The sequence below is a fragment of the Pongo pygmaeus genome, chromosome X (genome assembly GCF_028885625.2).
Source record: "Pongo pygmaeus isolate AG05252 chromosome X, NHGRI_mPonPyg2-v2.0_pri, whole genome shotgun sequence".
NCBI lineage: Eukaryota > Metazoa > Chordata > Mammalia > Primates > Hominidae > Pongo > Pongo pygmaeus.
In genome coordinates, this window is record NC_072396.2 from 53,543,994 (window position 1) to 53,558,729 (window position 14,736).

Consider the following 14,736-nt stretch of genomic DNA (forward strand, 5'->3'; position numbering starts at 1 on the left):
GGCAGAGAAGGCCTGATGCGGGCCAGGTGTCTGTCCTTGACTGTCAGTAATGGGTGAGAGGGACAGCAGGACCTTCAAGCTCTGTTAGGGAAAGGGCCATCTCTCAGGGGCCCCCAAGGAGAATGAGTAGGCCAAATAAATCCTGTCACCCCTGAATATGTGCCCTAGCAGAATCCTCAACCTGTGTAGCTATATCTCTCACCAGAATTTTGCATTGGTTTATTCATTTGCTAATTTATTCATTCTGTCCAAATCATGTGCCAGGCACTGTTATAGGTGTTAGGAATACAGCTGTGTGGAAAGAGACAAAAACTCCTGCCCTCATGGAGCTTACATTCTATTGGGATCATATGGCACAAAAATGTAAGCATGTAATTTGTCAGGTGGTGGTAATTGCTGTAATGAAAATTAAGTCAGGGTAGTGAAATAGAAGAGGGGAGGATCCTATCTAAAAGAGTGGCCAAGGAAGGTCTTTCTGAGAATGTGAAATTGACATTTCAATAGGAGATGAATATCTGAGAGAAGCATTCTGGGCAGAGGTAAGAACCAGTGCAAAAGTGTTGAGGTGGAACTCTGCCTAGCATGTGTGAGGCACAGTGAGGAAGCCAGTGTTGCTGGAAGAGGTGGGAGATGAGCTCAGAAAGGTAATGAGGACCAGATTATACAGGACCTTCTGGGCCATGGCAAGGACTTTGACTTACTCTGAGTGAGCCATGGGAAAGTTTTTAGCAGAGAAGCTCCTATGCTTCTTTCAGAGGCCAGAGGCCCAGGTCACTCAAAGTATAGGGAAGAGCTCCTGGTTTTGCCCAGGGACTCCTCCAGCCCCTCTGCAGCTGAATATGCCTTTCCTGGACAATCCCTTAGACTCAGAAGGTATCCTCCCAACTGCTCCCCAGAAAAATCCATGTCAGAGGATGATACCCTTAGAAGAAGCTGATCAAGGGCCCTCATAGCATGAGTGAGGTCACACCTAGCCCCATGTCTGAGAGAGAAAATAACAGACACAGAGAAGATAGAGGGAAAGAAAGACAGTAATAGAGAGACAAGGGCAGAGAGACTACTTCTGGCAGCTGGCTGTCCCTGCTGAATTAGATCCACAGCTCCGGACCCCTATGCATGCTACTAGGTGCTGTGCCTGTGTCTACAGAGGAAAGGAAGCCGCTCCCCAGAAACTGTGTCTAGGGACGGACTCAGCTGCCCTTGGCCTGGGCCTCGGTCATGAGGGAAGACCCGCCCCACTTCCTTGACACACATTGGGACCCTCTACCCATCAGGATAAGGACACGTTCCAGTTATAGGGAGGCTCATGCTGTATACAGAATCCCCCATACCCCCTCCAGCCCTTGACTGCCCTCCTGCTGACTCTCAGTGCTGAAAAAATTCTTTTTTTTTTTTTTTTTTGAGACAGGGTCTCGCTCTGTCACGCAGGCCTGTAGTGCAGTGGCGCAATCACGGCTCACCGCAGCCTCAACCTCCTGGGCTCAAGCAATCCTCCTACCTCAGCCTCCCAAGTAGCTGGGACTATAGGTGCACGCCACCATGCCCAGCTGATTTTTTTGTTTTGGTTTTGGTTTCTTTGAGACAGTTTCCCTCTGTCACCCAGGCTGAGTGCAGTGGTGTGATCTCGGCTCACTGCAACCTCCACCTCCTGAGCTCAAGCGATTCTCATGCCTCACCCTCCCGAGTAGCTGGGATTACAGGCATGCGCCACCATGCCCGGCTAATTTTTGTATTTTTAGTAGAGACCGGGTTTCGCCATGTTGGCCAGGCTGGTCTCAAACTCCTGGCCTCAAGTGATCCACCTGCCTTGGCCTCTCAAAGTGCTGGGATTACAGGCATGAGCCACATGCCCGGCCTGATTTTTTTTTATATGTTTTGTAAAGACAGGGTTTTGCCATGTTGCCCAAGCTGGTTTTGAACTCCTGGGCTCAAGCCATCTGCCTGCCTTAGCCTACCAAAAGTGTTGGGATTACAGGCGTGAGCCACCATGCCTGGCCTGAAAAAAATTCTTTCAAGGGGGAAGAAGAGGTAGGAATCTCTACATTTGCTGGTGGACCTCATGCCAATGGATGAATCTGTGGTATTTCCCCGCTCTTTACCTTACGCCACCACTTCCACAGGTAACGTGAGGATTGCATTCTCGACATCCATTACCAAGCAGGATGTGCGACAGACAGAGAGGCAGACATCCCACCAGTGAGTCAGTGATGGGGCCCTTGAGGCCCTGGGCAAACCTCTCCCTTTCCCCTTTCCTTGTCATCTTCCATTGACCCCGGCTGTGCCTGAGCCTTTCCCTGACTCCTCCAGTGAGTCCAAGTTACGGCCAGTTCCTCCCTCTTCATGAGGACTGTGTGAGCACAGGCCCCACCCTCACTTGGCTTCAGCCTCCTCATCTGCAAATGGTGACCTCCTCGTTGGCAATTTGGCAGATTGAGTTAACATGGGTTACAGGGGTCTGCCCTGAGCAAGGATGGGGTTAATGTCTGCAGACATTGTGATTAGTATTTGTACCACTGGCTCCTACATGCTACACTGAGGACTTGCCCTCCCTAAGGATAAGGATCCTATGTTTTCATCTCTCTGATACCAGGGCACCTTGTTCTACCCCTGTGAGAGAAAGGACCATCCTGCCTTCCTCACAAAAATATCCTGATATATGTGAGCAGCTCGGAGACCTAACTCTCTGGACAAAGACCCACAAAAATGTTCAAAGATCTCATGCCTTAGGACAGTGCCCACAAGCAGTTCGGAGACCTCTCACCCTAGATACCAACCACCAAACAGCTCAAAGATGCCACACCTCAGGACACAGACCCCCAACCAGCTCAGAAAATTCCTACCTCGAGGTAACAGCTCACAACAACTCAAGGACCTCACACACCAACCCACAAAGAGCTTACCAGCTACACCCTGGTACACATACCCATAAAGAATCAGCTCAGGGCTGCTGTGTGACGCTGAATCTCTGTGCCATCCAACCCTGTTATGGAGAGGCCTTGGATCTTGTAGTTCCCCACAGTCTGCAGTCACCACCATTGTTGTCATGAGGAAGGCAGGTTCACACCAGGGATGGGGAAGGACCCTCTGGGACTGAGGGGATCAGAGAGTAAGCTCTCATATCTGGCTCCCAGGAATGGCCATCGTCTGACCAACCCTGATCACTTTTGGTCCTGGTGACTTTTGTATCTTGCCCCATGGGGGCTTCAGGGTAAATCCCAGAACACAGTAGGAGACCCCTAGACCCCGTTATCTTTGCCATCTCTCAGCACCCACTGTGGGGAACTAGATCTTGGAGAAAGAGTAGAGGTCTTCCCTTCACACTGCCGATGGCAACCCCCATTATGGCCCTTCTGAGCATCCTGGTCCTTTCTCCCAAACTTCCTCTCCAATTGGCAGCTGCCACACCTCCTCTCTCTCCCCAGCTCCCCACCCTTGTGGGCCACCAGGGCTCCCCTTCCACCACGGACCTCTACCTCCCTACCCCAGCACTAGTCATGGGGCCTCAGTTATACCCTCTCACGCCCGCTTCAGTCCTCTCACCCGGCACCTAGGCCTACCTCAGAGGACCCCCTCAGGACCCTCCCTGCACTTCCTGAAAGTGCAGACCATTTTGCAGGACAGATATCTCTCTTGCCCCCACACAGGTTTCTGTCACAACATCCCTGTTAGGGCAGAACTGGAAATGTCTCCCAGATCCAGATGAAACTCCAGACCCAGACTGAGAGTCCAGGGCAATTCGCCTAGGGCTGGAGGAGGCGGGGTGGGATTCCTGAAGGAGGCGCTGGGGTGAGTGTCACCTCAGGAGATGGGAGAACACTGCCCAGCTGGGTCTGTGAAGACAGAGAAGGGACCCTGGGAGGGACAGGGGCAGCATGAGCGCTGGGAGTGTCCCAACTGCGGTCCTCCAGGAATTGGCATCTGGCCCCAGCTCTGCCCCACCCTGGCTGGAGGGCCCCAGCCAGGGATCTGCCTTCTTGGCGCTCCAGTGTCCTCATCAGCGACAGAGGTGACAGGGCTTTCTTCCAAGGGTGCTAGTGGGGATTAAATGAGATGGCACATAAGAAAGAAGTGCTTGGGACACTGCAAGTCAGATCTGTGATGACCTAAAACTTAGAGTCCCGCGCACTGAGCGCCAGATGACCCCTTGCGAGTGGTCTCACTTAAGCCCTGCCTGTGACTTGGGAAGCATCTTTAGCCTCATACTGAACAGCAGTCCAGGTCTTGAAGACTGGATCCCACTGGTCATGCAGTCCTTAAAGCCCAGGCCCCGCTTTACGAACTTCCACCCATCAACCACTGTGCCTGACCGTGCCGGAGCGCAAAGACCCAGGGACCCGGCTCTACGAGTGCATCCCGCTGTACTCTGTAAGAGCCAGACCCGGCACTCTCCAGGAGAGCTTCCCAGAGCGGTCCTTGATGACTTCCTCGTCCCACAACCGATCGACTGCCCCTTTGCAGGTTCCTAGTTTATTCAGATCTGTAGAACGGAGACGGGCGTGGCCAAAAATGGGACTAGAGGGGTCTCCAAGAAGTCGGAGAATGGGTGTCAGCTTGGGCCTGGGTGGAAACCAGGAGGACGGATTGCCGCCTGGGGCGCTCGCCGCCGCGCCCGCCCTACTGTCGAAAGATGAGGCTGATTTCGTTGGTGGGCGGGGGTGGGCTTTATTGTCCCTCCACACACAGCATTTGTATTCTTACAAAATAGAACCTCCCTTCCCCTATGGTATCTCGCATAATAGTGTGTTCATTTCCGGTACCCGCAATGGTATGTTACGTCCTCCACGCCTCATCCCCCGCTGCACACTCACAGGAGGTGAGATCCAAGAGGGCCAGCTATTTCATACTTAGGTCCTGTGGATTACTCTAATGGTTCTCAAACTTTAGTGTGCATCAAGAATCACCTAGAGAGCTTGTTAAAACACAGATTGCTGGGCCTCACCTTTCAGAGTTTCTGATTCAGTGGTTCTGGGGAGGGACCCAAGACTTTCATTTCTTTTTTTTTTCTTCTTTCTTTTTGTTTTTGCTTTTGAAACGGAGTCTCGCTCTGTTACCCAGGCTGCAGTGCAGTGGCCGAACTCGGCTCACTGCAACCTCCACCTCCCAGGTCAAGTGATTCTCATGCCCCAGCCTCCTGAGTAGCTGAGACTACAGGCACACACCACCACACCCGGCTAATTTTTGTATTTTTAGTATTTTTAGTAGGGACGGGGTTTTACCATGTTGGCCAGGCTGGTCTAGAACTCCTGACCTCAGGTGATCCGCCCGCCTCAGCCTCCCAAAGTGCTGGGATTACAGGCATGAGCCACTGCACTCGGCCAAGACTGCATTTCTAACTGTGCCCAGCCACTCTTCCGCACAGCCAAGTAGACTTTTATTCCCACCTTCCTCCACTGTATCACTAGTAGACCAGCCCTTCCCCATCTTTTTCTCCCTCTCTCCCCAACAACACACCCAGATAAAGTCTTATCACCAGACCCTGAAGATCTTAAAGGGAGCAAAGGTCTAAGCATCCAGTCCACTGCCACAGAGGTCCTGCCCCATGAGTGGTGTGACTATGGCAGTCAACAAACTTTTCTTCTCCTGCACCACTGATGAATAGCATCAAAGCAGCACCTATCAAAATGAAAATTCCTTATATGTAAGCCCTTAGAATGTTACATCCATGAGGGCAGGGGCATTTTTCTGTCCAGTTTCCTCCGTCTCTCCAGTGCCCACCACACAGCAGGCACTCACTGCATGACTGTTGAATGACTGAACTCTTTTTCCCTAGCAATTCCACTTAAAATAATGTATAATGAAGAAACATACACATAGCACAGAGCTTAGTATACAAGGAAGATAGCAGCAAACAACTGGGGGAAACCTCTAAATGTCCATTCATAGTCAGTGATCATTGGATGGTAAATGAACAATGAGAGATTTGTATTATATCAGGGAGCAGTCACTTGCCGTGGAACAGAATGAGGGGACCAGACTATACTGGTCAAAGGAATCTTCTTCAGGACATGCTCTTAATGGGGGAATGTGGAAAAGTTCATAGTGGGACCTGGGGTGTGTGTGTGTGTGTGTGTGTGTGTGTGTGTTTAAACACAGAGAAATGTATTTGAAGAAAACAAGGAAACACCCAGATCCTCACCCCAGTGGTAAGCTGGGAAGGGAGAGGATGTGGAGGAAGGGGATGGCCTATGTAGTCCGTGTACTGATGTACTAATGGAGTCTTTTATTCTTCTTTTTTTGAGACAGGGCCTCACTCTGTGTCACCCAGGCTGAGTGCAGTGGTGTGATCACAGCTCACTGCAGCCTCGATCTCCTGGGCTCTAGGGATCCTCCCACCACAGCCTCCCAAGTAGCTGAGGCTACAGGCATGTGCCACCACACCTGGCCATTTTTTAGTTTTTTTGTAGAGACAGGGCCTCATTATGTTGCCCAAGCTGGTCTTGAACTCCTGAGCTCAAATGATCTTCCCACCTTGGCCTCCCAAAGTTCTGGGATTACAGGTATGAGCCACTGTGCCCAGCCTAATGGAGTCTTTTACACCAGGCCCATATTCGAGTATTATTTGAGTAACTATAAAGCAAAGTCATGTGATAAAAGCAATCCCTACACCACAGAGGAGTTTTGTGTGAGGGTATCTGGAGGGTGTCCAGGAATAGGGTTATCAAAGTTACATGCCCCAGGGGCCAGACAATGTGCATAAGAGAACCCAGCTCATCTCAATGTAAGGAAGATCAGCGCAATGAGTATGCTAAGTGTTCCCTGCCAATCAGCCTCTGGAGTGAATACAAACAGAGAAGTTGGAGCTGGTGCAGATCCCAGCTTCTCCTCGTCTTATTAGCTGTGTGACTGGGGATCATTCCTTTGCCTTCTGTGTATCTCAGTCTTCTCCACTGTGAAACAGAGTCAATCTCCATAGATTGTAGTGAAGAGTAAATAAGGTGATCCCAGTAAGAGTTATATTGGCTGTGAAGTGAGTCCTTGGTTAAAATACACACACACACACACACACACACACACACACGAGTTCTCTCAAGACCTGGCACAGAATAAACGTGAGATAAACATTAGCCAGTACTATTGTTTTTGTCTTTCGGAGTCTCCCTCTATTGCTCAAGCTGTACTGCAGTGGCGTGATCTCGGCTCACTGCAACCTCTGCCTCCTGGGTTCAAGCAATTCTCCTGCTTCAGCACCCCCCACCCCCACCCCGAGTAGTTGGGACCACGGGTGTCTGCCACCACACCTAGCTAATTTTTGTATTTTTAGTAGAGACAGGGTTTCACCATGTTGGCCAGGCTGGCCTTGAACTCCTGACTTCAAGTGATTCGCCAGCCTCAGCCTTCCAAAATGCCGAGATTACAGGCATGAGCCACCGCACCTGGCTGCTTTTGTCATTATTTTTTCCAGAGATGCTCTATTTTAATGATCAGTTAACTCCTTTAATACTGATAACATCCCTGAGTGGTTGTTATTATTATTAATCACTGTTTTACAGATGAGTAAACTGAGGCACCATTCATCAGCTGACTTACTCAAGCTTACCAGGGCCAGAGGATAAAAGCTAGTACTTATTCCCAGGTCTGTCTGGCCCCAGAGCTCCTGCCCATATGCCTGGCTGTGCCTTATTCCATAGCAATATCAGTGACAGTGGTAGCCACTGTCATAAAGGTCATAAAGGTAGCTAAAGCTGAGCAAAGACCCCTGAAAGAAATTCGATCCTCACAGCATGCTGAAGAAAGACTAGACTTTTGAAGTACTCTCAGTCTCAGTGAGTCACTCCTCCCTGTGCATGTCCTGGGAGCTGGGAGAATCCATCCTATGGGTTCTGTCTTCAAGGGACATCCCAGCTACCTACAGGTTCATGTCCAAAGCTGACCTGAGCAACACCCATCTCTTTCTGCACCACTGGGCAGGGCATGCTGATGGCATCTGTTCTAGGAACTTTCTACCCCTGGGCCCAGCTGACCCATCACGACCTCCTTCCTGGCACTCTCCGCTTCGAGTGGCTGCAACAGTCCACATTCACCCCTGCTTCTATTAACAGACCAGTGAATAAGGAGACCTAGATACAAAGCGGTTAGACAGCTTGTCCAGGATCCCACCAAAGCCCGGATTTACACACTGCGCTTTCTGATGCTAGGTGTCCTGTCCTAAAACAACATTCTATTCTGCCTCTAGTAGCAGGTGCTCTTAAAATGATGACCTCATGTCGTGTACTTTACACACGATACATCCTCATCATCATAAATGGTAACTGTCATGATAGCAACAGCTGTTAAATTTTTACACTGACAGAACGTGGGGAGTTGCCTTCAACCTCTTCATCACAGGTCACACACATACATATCATATGAGAAAGATTGCCAACCCTCTGAATACAGCATTCCAAGCCTAATTCAAGACTTACCTAGGAATCACTTCTGGCTTGCTACTCCATGATAAAGTAACGGGGTCTAAATTTATCTTCCCACTCTAAATAACTAAAAAAATTGGAAGAAGCAGTTTTGGGATATGGTACAACAGGCAGCGCAGGCATTGATACATGAGAGAAGGGGGGAAATGAGGTAAGTACTAAAACTGTTACCAATTTACTGCCTGGAGAGTTTCCAGACATCAGTGCAGGGAAAGGGAACCCAAACAGAGGCCAGCATTCTCCCAGAGTTGAGGAAACAGAGCTGATTATTCTGGGAGGCCAAGACAACTAGAATTCATAGAGCAGAGGTCCTGAGAAAGAGAGCTGCATGGAGAGGAGAGAGCTGCAGAGACAGAGAGACAGAGTTCTGGAAATCTGCCAAGGGTCCCGTTGAGTCTTCAGCTGAATTTTGATCAGCATAAGTGTGTGAGGAAACTACCCAAGCCTGGAAAAACAGTCACGGAAAAGGAGTGGGTGGAACAACCCCAGAACTCACAAAGGGATGGAAATAGTTTATCTCCTCACCTGCCAGAGTGGGAAAATCTTCATAACATGCAGGCTTGTGGGTGCTCAAAAAGATACTACCTCATGTGTTAAGCCATTCTTGTATTGCTGTAAAGAAATACTTGAGGCTGGGGAAAAGAGATTTAATTGGCTCACAGTTCTGCAGGCTTTACAGGAAACATTGTGATGGCATCAGTTTCTGGTGAGGCCTCAGGAAAGCTTTCAATCATGGCAGAAGGCAACGGGGAGCCAGCATGTCACATGGTGACAGTGGAAGCAAGAGAGAGAGGGGGGAGGTGCCACACACTTTTAAATGACCAGATATCTTGGGAACTAGCTGAACAAGAACTCACTTATCACCAAGGGAATGTTGCTAAACCATTCATGAGGGATCCACCCCCATGATCTAACCACATCCCATTAGGCTCCACTTCCAACATTGTGAATCACATGTCGACATGAGATTTGGAGGGCACAAACATCCAAACCATATTATTCTGCCCCTGGCCCCCCAAATCTCATGTCTTTCTCACACTTCAAAATACAATTATGCCTTTGCAATAATTTCCTAAACTCTAGTTTCAGCATTAAATCACGTCTCAAGTCTCATCTGAGACTCAACTCCTTCCACCTATAAACCTGTAAAATCAAGTTATTTACCTCCAAGATACAATGGTGGTATGGGCATTGGGTAAACATTCCCATTCCAAAAGGGAGAAATCAACCAAAAGAAAAGGGCAACAGGGGCTGGGCATGGTAGTAGATGCCTGTAGTCCCAGCTACTCAGGAGGCTGAGACAGGAGAATCGCTTGAGCCCAGGAGTTTGAGGCTGCAGTGAGCCATGATTGTGCCACTATACTTCAGCCTGGGCAACAGAGTAAGATCCTGCCTAAAAAAATTAAATTAAATTAAAATAAAGGGGCAGTAGGCCCCAAGCAGGTCCAAAACCCAGCAGGGCAGTCATTAACCCTTAAATCTCCAACATAATCTTTGACTCTATGTCCTGCATCCAGGCACACTGGTGTGAGGGGTGGGCTTCCAAGGCTATGGGCAGCCCTGCCCCTATAGCTTTGCAGGATACAGCCCCTGTGGCTGCTGTCACAGGTTGAAGTTGAGTGCCTGCAACTTTTCCAGGCTCAGGGTACAAGCTGCCCATGGCTCTGCCATTCTGGGGTCTGGATGACAGTTACCCATTCTCACAGCTCCACTAGGCAGTGGCCCAGTGGAGACTCTATGTGGGGAGCCTCTTATGTGGGGGGCTCTAAACCCACATTTCCCCTCTGCACTGATCTAGTAGAGGTTCTCTGTGAGGGCTCTGCCCCAGGCTTTCTCATATATCCGTTAAAATCTAGATAGAAGCTGCCAAGCCTCCTTACTCTCACATTCCATGCACCTACAGACTTAACATTATATAGAAACCACCAAGGCTTATGGCTTGCACCCTTTGAAGCAGCAACACAAGCTGCACTTGGGGCCCTTTGAGACACAGCTGGATCTAGAGCTGGAGCAGCAGGGATGCAGGGAGTAGTATCCCAAGGCTGCACAGGGCAGCAGGGCCCTGGGCCTGGCCCCCCAAACCCTTTCCTTCTAGGCCTCTGGGTCTGTAATGGGATAGGCTGCCACAGAGATCTCTGAAATGCCTTCAAGGTCTTTTTCCCATAGCCTTAGATATTAATACTTGGCTCCCCTTTTGTCATGCCAAATCTCTCTAGCAAATGGTTACTCCACAGCCGTCTTATAGTCCTCTACTGAGAAAACTTTTTCTTTGTCTGCCACGTGGCTAGGCTGCAAATTTTCCAAACTTTTACACTCTGCTTCCCTTTTAAATATAAGTTCCAACTTTAACTCATTCCTTTGCTCCCATATCTGATCATACATTGTTAGAAGCAGCTAGGCTGATTTTTGAATGCTTTACTGCTTAGAAATTTCTTCTGCCAGCACCTGTAGTCCCAGCTACTTGGGAGGCTGAGGCAGGAGAATCACTTGAACCCAGGAGGCAGAGGTTGCAGTGAGCCAAGATCGTGCCACTGCACTCCAGCCTGGCGACAGAGCGAGATTCTGTCTCAAAAAAAAAAGAAAGAAAGAAATTTCTTCTGCCAGATACCCTAAGTCGTCACTCTTAAGTTCAACCTTCCACAGTTACCTAAGACATGGACACCATGCAGCCAAGCTCTTTGCTAGGACATAACGCATGTGACCTTTACTCCAGTTCCCAATAACATCCTTCATTTCCAACTGAGACCTCTTCAATCTGGCCTTCACTGTCTACATTTCTTTCTTTCTTTTCTTTTCTTTCTTTTCTTTTCTTTCTTTCTTTCTTTTTCTTTCTTTCTTTTTTTGAGACAGGGTCTTGCTATGCTGTCCAGGCTGCTCTTGAACTCCTGACCTCAAGCAGTCCTCCCACCTCAGCCTCCTAAAGTGCTAGGATTATAGGTATGAGCCACTGTGCCTGACCTGTCCATATTTCTGTCAGCATTTTGGACATGACTACTTAACAAGTCTTTAAGAACTTCCAAGCTTTCCTTCATCTTCCTGTCTTCTTCTAAGCCATCCAAACTCTTCCAACCTCTGCCTGTTATCCAGTTCCAGAGTCATTTTCACATCTTCAGGTATCTTTCTAACAATGCCCCACTCTTTGGTACCAATTTTCTGTGTAAGGCCATACTTACATTGCTATAAAGAAACATCTGAGGCTGAGTGATTTACACAGAAAAGAGGTTTAACTGGCTCATGGTTATGCCAACTGTACAGGAAGTATGGTGCTGGCATCTGCTTCTGGTGAGGCCTCAGGAAGCTTACGATCATGGCAGAAGGCAACAGGTAGCCAGCATGTCATATGGTGAGAATGGGAGCAAGAGAGAGGGAGAAGGTGCCACACACTTTTCGACAACCAGCTCTTGTGTGAACTAACTGAGCAAGAACTCACTTATCACCAAGGGGATAAACCATTCATGAGGGATCTTCCCCCATGATTCAACCACCTCCCACCAGGTCCCACTTCCAACATTGGGAATCACATTTCAATATGAGATTTGAAGGGAACAAACATCCAAACCATATCACCTCACAGTGAGGCAAATTGTCACTAAATACTGCTCTTGTTCCATCTAACAATGCTTGAAAGCAAAGCTCAGAAGGATTAAACTGTTTCTAAGTAGTTTAACTGCATCTGAGGACAAAGCCCAAAATCATGTAAATGAATGATTATTATTTAAAAAGATTTTTTTCGGAGACAGGATCTCATTCTGTCACTCAGGCTGGAGTGCAGTGGCACATGCATAGCTCACTGTAACTTTGAGCTCCTTGGGCTCTGCTTTGGCTCAAGTGGTCTTCCCACCTTATCCTCCCAAGGAGGCCATTTGGTGGAGGCTAAAGGGGGATCCCTTTAGCCCAGAAGTTCAAAGCTGAAGTGAGCTATGGTCATGCCATTGCATTCCAGGACTACAGGCATATCCCACCATGCCCAGCTAATTAAAAAAAAAAAAAATTCTTTTTAGAGACAGGATCTCACTATATTATCAAGTCTGGTCTCAAACTCCTAGTCTCAAGCAATCCTCCCACCTCAACCTCCTAAAGCACTAGGATTACAGGTGTGAGCTACCATGCCCAAAACCCAACAAGGTAAACGTCACAATGTCTGGCATTCAATAAAAAATTATTAGGCATACACACAAGGAGGAAAATACAGCCAATAACAAGGAGAAAAATCAATCAATAGAAACAGACACAGAACTAGCACAGGTGATAAAGTTAACTGACAAGGACATTCAAACAACTATTATATTGTTGTACATTATATTGTTGTACAATACATAGATGTATTCTATGTATTGATGAAGATAAAGGAACGAGTTAGCATGTTAAGAAGAGACACAAAATTATAAAAAAGGACCAAATTGGACTTTTAGGGATGGAAAATACATGGTCTGAAATGAAAAATACACTGGATAAGATTAACAGCAGATTAGACATCGCAGAAGAAAAGCTTAGTGAACTTGAAGACACAATGAAAAATTTTAAGTATTCTAAATGAAATTTACAAAGTGGAACAAAAGCTGATAGAAATTGAATGAAGTAATGATGTGATGAACTGTAGGACAACTTCCAGCAGCCTAACATACATATTATTGGAATTGCTGAAGAGAGGTGGACACAAAAAATATTTCTGGAAATAATAGCTGAAATTTTTCCAAATTTGAGGCAAAGCATAAACTCACATGTCCAAGAAGCTCAATGAATCCCAAGCACAAGAAACAAAGTAAAGCACCTGTTGGACATGGTGGCTCCTGCCTGTAATCCCAGTACTTTGGGAGGCCAAGGTGGGAGGATTGCTTGAGGCCAGGAATTCAAGACCAGCCTGGGCAACATAGCAAGACCCCATCTCTATAAAAAATAAAAAATTATCTGGGCATGGTGGAACACGCCTGTACTCCTAGCTACTTGGAAGACTGAGTCAGGAGGATCCCTTTAGCCCAGAAGTTCAAAGCTGAAGTGAGCGATGATCATGCCATTGCACTCCAGCTAGGTGGCAGAGGGAGATCCTATCTCTAATTTAAAAAGAAAAGAAAAGCACACCAAGTCACATTATAATCAAAATGTTTGAAAGCAGTAAAAAAGAGGAAATCTTAAAAGCAGCCAGATTTTTTAAAACCTCATTATATAAAGTAGAACAAAGATAAAAATGACAGCACATGTCTCTTCAGAAACAACAGAAACCAGAAAACAGTGGAGCAACATCATTAATGTAGTGAAAGAAAGGAATTGTCAAACTAAAATTGAAAACAGAGATAAAATAATTTTCAATAATGAAGACAAAATGGTGACTTTTTTAGAGTTATAAAGCTAAAAGAATTTATCAGCAAACTGCACCATTAAAAAAAAATGGTTTAAAAAGTCTGTCAGCTAGAGTGAAAATGATATTGTATCAGATGGAAATTAGGGCATGCAAAAAGAAATAAAAAGTGCCAGAAATGAGGCTGGGCATGGTGGCTCATGCCTGTAATCCCAGCACTTTGGGAGGCCGACACAGGCAGATTGCTTGAGGTCAGGCATTCAAGACCAGCCTGGCCAACATGGTGAAACCCTGTCTCTACTAAAGAATACAAAAATTAGCTGGGGGTGGTGGTGCAGCTACTTGGGAGGCTGAGGCAGGAGGATTGCTTGAACCCTGGAGGTAGAGGTTGCAGTGAGCTGAGATCATGCCACTGCACTCCAGACTGGGCAACGGAGAGAGATTCCATCTCTCTCTCTCTCTCTCTCTATATATATATATATACCAGAAATGATGAATATGTGTGTAAATATAAAACACCCATTTTCTTATTTTTAAAATAACTTTTAAATTAATTTAATTTAATTAACATTTTGAGGCAAAAAAATATATTGTGGAGTTTATAACATAAGTAAAAGTAAAATGTATTCCAACGAAGGCAAAAACCTGGAAGAAGTGAAATAAAATTATACACTTATAAATTTCTTATACTGTATTTGAAGTGGTATACTATTACTTAAGAGTGATAAATTGTAAATGTATAGTATAAACCCTGAATCAACTACTCAAACATAAAAGTACAGCAAATAAGCCAACAAATCAGCAACGGAGATAAAATAGAATCATAAAAATACTACATTAATCCAAAACAAAGCATAAAAAGAAGATAATGGGAACAAAGAGCAGATGGGACAAATAGAAAACAAATAACAAAATGGAATATGTAAATCAAAATATATCAATAATCACATTAAATGTAAATGTTCTAAATGCCCCCATTAATAGACAAAGATTGCCTATTTAAAGATTGGGTTTAAAGAGCAAAATTCAACT